Consider the following 5,212-nt stretch of genomic DNA (forward strand, 5'->3'; position numbering starts at 1 on the left):
ATATCTTAGGTCAAGCTGCGTGCAGCTTTAATAAGGGGTTATCAGCTGTAAATGTACGTGGAATGCTTCAGCTAGGCTGATAGTGTTGTTTTCGACTTTGAGCTGTGTTAAATTATCGGCGCATTTTCAAAACCGATAAATTTCCTCCGACTTGCAGGATCTTACCAGACTGGCAACATATCCATTAATATAGTTATTGATTTCATCAATCTTGTCAAGGGAGGGAAAGGATGATTTTTTATTATAATTATCATATTATTATTATTATTATTATTATTGGCTTAGGAATTCGAAAGAAGGAAGGCACGAAAGAATTACAAAAGAACCCGGAGCGCGTCAAACGCGAGCACCACCTGCAACTTTCTCGTGTTTCACACCGGGAAAACTCAATGCCACAAATGTGTTTGTGAAGGAAAAAATAATGTTCTGGATTTCTTGAACGAGAATCAGCAGCACGTACACGTGCATCACAAGCAAAGAACGTATTCCACGTGCGTCAGGCAAGGGCAACTCACCCACTATAACTTCAGACCACAAATGTTTTGGTATGCCGAATTGTGACAGAAGGGATGTAATTTAGGTTAGAGGAATTACCAGTGTCTGTGAAACAGAGTCACGGGGCTCGGTGATTGAAAATCTCCTTAATCATAAAGCTATACTTCTAAAACAACACTAGTGAGTGAGTTTGGTTTTACGCCGCTTTTAGCAATATTCCAGCAATATCACGGCGGGGGACACCAGAAATGGGCTTCACACATTGTACCCATGTCGGGATTCGGACCCGGGTCTTCGGCGTGACGAGCGAACGCTGTAACCACTAGGCTACCCGACCGTCCCTAAAAGAACACTAAGCTCAGTCGCTTGACGAACAAATGTAAACATGGCCTTTTTACGTTTTGAAAGCATTCATTAAACAATTTTAACATGAACAAGTCCTTTACCCTTGAGCATTTTCCTATAATATTGGATCCATTTATTAATTATGTTCAGCTGCAAAATCCGAGCCATTTTCAACTCCACTTACAATACTAATTAACTCGTCGTGATTATATAGGTAACATTTCGCTGCTAGATGTATCCTAGATACAGTGGATTTTCCTCTTTTCAGTTACCATGTTGAATTTTCTGATTTAGTAGAATATAAAAGTTGCTCTTAATGCTTTTATTAATATATCTTAACAGAAAAAATATGTGTATATTTTTAAATATTGCGCTAGACATCGTAAATCAATGCATTTATTGGGGGGCACGGGTGGCCCAGTCGTCAAAGGCGACGCGATTCGCTGTGCAGAGTTGCGTCCCTTCGGCACGCCAGAAACCTATTATTGTGGGTTCGAATCCCGGTTCGCCCCGATAGTGTTTCTAGGTTTGTCAGCATCATACCCGTGCTCGTGGGTTTCACCGAAGTGGTAAACGTCTGAGACCTGCATCACTTCGGGCTTTCCTCCCACATTAAGCTGACACGCCCTGATATAACTGGAAAACTGTTAAAAGCGGCGTTAAACTCAACTCACTTACTCACTCACTCAATGCATTTTTTCTGTCCTCTTTATGCGTATTAGTCAAAACCATGAATATAATTTTGTCGTAATTCCACTATGTACATCTTTGAAAACACATCAATTTTCTATGTTAATGTTAATATTTGAGAGACACAAAGGCTTTCATTATTCCTTGTCGATATGCGTAAATATTGCAGCCTATTCAATATAATGATAATAACAATGTGCATATTTATATGCTCAAGCTCAAAGCGCTACATTACATGAGACCCGTGAAGATACGGGGTAGAATAGGTCTTCAGCAACCCATGCTTGTTGTAAAAGGCGACTAACGGGATCGGGTGGTCAGCTTCGCTGACTAGGCTGATGCATGTCATCGTATCCCAATTGCGTGGATCGATGCTCATGATATCAATCACTGAATTGTCTGGTCCAGACTCGATTATTTACAGACCGCCGTCTTATAGCTGGAATATTGCTGAGTGCGGCGTAAAACAACAAACAAACAAACCACGGTATGTTGTTGTTTTACCACGATATGTTGTTGTTTTACAATTGTATGTTGTTTTAATGTCACACGGTATGTTGTTGTTTTATCACCGGATGTTTGTTGTTTAACCACGGTATGTTGTTGTTTTACAATTGTATGTTGTTTTTATGCACATGTTACCACGGTATGTTGTTGTTTTACCACGGTATGTTGTTGTTTTACCACGATATGTTGTTGTTTTACCACGATATGTTGTTGTTTTACAACTGTATGTTGTTTTATGCACATGTTACCACGGTATGTTGTTGTTTTACCACCGTGACGGTATGTTGTTGTTTTACCACGATATGTTGTTGTTTTACAACTGTATGTTGTTTTTATGTTACCACGGTATGTTGTTGTTTCACCACGGTATGTTGTTGTTTTACCACGATATGTTGTTGTTTTACCACGATATGTTGTTGTTTTACAACTGTATGTTGTTTTATGCACATGTTACCACGGTATGTTGTTGTTTTACCACCGTGACGGTATGTTGTTGTTTTACCACCGTGACGGTATGTTGTTGTTTTACCACGATATGTTGTTGTTTTGCAACTGTATGTTGTTTTTATGTTACCACGGTATGTTGTTGTTTCACCACGGTATGTTTTTTTTTTACAAGTTTATGTTTGTTTATATTTTACCACTGTATGTTCCTTTTAAGTTACCATGGTATTGTGTTATATTACCATTGGATATTTGTTGTTTATTTTACCACGGTATGTTTTCGTGTTACCACTGGTTGTTTGTTTGTATTTACCAATGTACAGTATGTTGTTTTTATGTTACCGCTGTATGTTGTTTCTGTTTTACCATTGTACGTTTGTTTTTATTTTACCACTCTATGCTTTTTAAAGTTTTCTCCCTCAAAACAGACTGAGTGAGCCTAACCCGCATATATTTTATCTAACCACTGAATGTTTGTCCCTAAAATAGTGTATTAAAGAAGCTGTTGTCGAATAATTGTGTGCTAAACTCTGAAAATTCTGATATGATCCATGCTGTTTCTGTATTTTTAAAACATGTCTTTCTAATGAGGAATGTATGATTTAATATCTAATCATGTACATCATGTGACAAATGCTAATATCCAATCTGCATTATACTTTGGGCCTTTATGCCTAAATAACCGAATACACTGTCTGTATCAGGATTTGAAATGAAACACTTGTTATGGGTATAAGGGCGGTCGTGTAGCCTAGTGGTTGAAGCGTTCGCTCGTCACGCGAAGACCTGGGTTCGATTCCCGACATGGGTACAATGTGTGAAGCCCATTTCTGGTGTCCCCCGCCGTGATTTTGCTTGAATATTGCTAAAAGCGGCGTAAAACCAAACTCACTCTCACCTTTCTTGGTATACTCTACTTCTTTAATCTGCCATGTAGTTGATATGTTACATGTGTTGAAATCATCTATTAAACCAATTCATCCTAGATTTGAACTTTGCTTCTTTGATTATTCTTAAAGGAACCGTTACTGCGATGCAGCTAGTTTTATCACACCTGTGATGCAGCTAGTTTTATCACACCTGTGATGCTTTGTGAATGAACAGAGTGATCTCCAATATCACTCATTCGTTAGTTCTTGACAGACTGTTTGAAATTCACGAAAAAATACTTTTGCTTCAATTTTTTTAAAACAAAATAAAAAAGTCACTGTTCATTCTGGATGTCTTGAAACATGTGAAAAATGAGTTCTAAAAATGTTAAGCTCCTCTTTTCGGAGAAAAACTGTGTGTCTTAGATCAGTGACTGAATGAAAAAATTCAGGCCCTATACCCCAGGCATATTAAATGGCATGTCCTTTATATGTACCGTGGGACCCAGGTTATTTTAGGTCCCCAAGAGGTGACTAAATCAGATCAATGGTTTTCAGACTTGATGGCTTCCTTGATTGTATACCATCATGGTCTGAGGGCATGGGGCGTTGATCATGGTTTTTCTGACCAAGAGTATTTACAGACCTGCGCTGTAGAATAACATACTCTCAATTGGTATACATTTCTTCAGATCGTTGCTCACAATATCTATCACTAGATTGTCCGGTCCAGACTCGAGTATCATCCATCTTCCTGTGACAAGGGGGGTAACTGACTATATAAAAATTTAGTTTCCACACTTGTCGAACTAGGCTGGAATTCTGAAGTTACATTTTGGCTCGTCTATGCATTGTCCAATCAAAATCGCGTAACTAACGACATGGATTTCAACGTGCAGATTTCAATCGACTTCAGGATTTGAAAAGCATGTGTACCGCCAACTGGGCGTCGACAGATATTTTGATTTTTTTTCATGTTTTCAATCAAGGTATTCAAGTGGTTTGTTTCCCTTCGCGGGGTAAGACCAGTTTTATTACAATATAGATCTTGATTATTGATCAGTTCGACTTGGCTGGGCGCTGCCATTTTGTTTGAAGCAAATGCAAGTGATATAAGAGATGGAACTTGATTGGTCAAAAGGAGAGATATAGAAGGGACATAACTCGTAATATCCACAGGTAGCACGACGATCGAGCCTAGAAATTCCAGCCAAGTTCGGCAAGGATGGAAACTGGACTTTTCTAGTCAGTTAACGCCCTTGCCTCGGGAAAATGACCACCGTCGTGTAGCTGGAATAGTGCTGAGTGCGGCGTTAAGCAACAACAAACAAAATCGGATTGTGTGGATAGCTATAACCACTTGGCGAGACAGACCCATCCTCGATTATCATATCCAATAGCCAGTGTATCATAACTCAATTCTACCCTAGATTCTTGCCACTGTAACTTCTTTCGGAGCCCGAATCAAATGGCTCGACGCTAAAAATAGACGTGCAATCACGAGCGTAATTCTGTGCTGAGTCAAAGGAGTTGGAACCCTGACGTCACTTCCGGAACGAGGTTATCGTGGCGAATGAGCCCATGGTATTTAACCCAGTACAACGGGTATATTATACACTGGGTAAATCAAGGATGAGACAAAACTAGGCTTTTGAAAAGCGTATTGGGTTTTATAAAACCAACACGTTTTTTCCCTGGCTTCAAACCGCTGAAATTTCTCTTATAGGGAATGAACATGTTCCGAAATTTGGCAGAGGAGTCATGATTTCTAGAGCTCAAAAGCCAACTTGAGAAATACGACCTTGATCCCAACTTTCAATGCATATATGTACGTACTCATTTAAGAATGGCTGTTGATCCGA

The sequence above is a fragment of the Haliotis rufescens genome, unplaced genomic scaffold (assembly GCF_023055435.1).
Source record: "Haliotis rufescens isolate VD_foot unplaced genomic scaffold, xgHalRufe1.0.p SCAF_92, whole genome shotgun sequence".
NCBI lineage: Eukaryota > Metazoa > Mollusca > Gastropoda > Lepetellida > Haliotidae > Haliotis > Haliotis rufescens.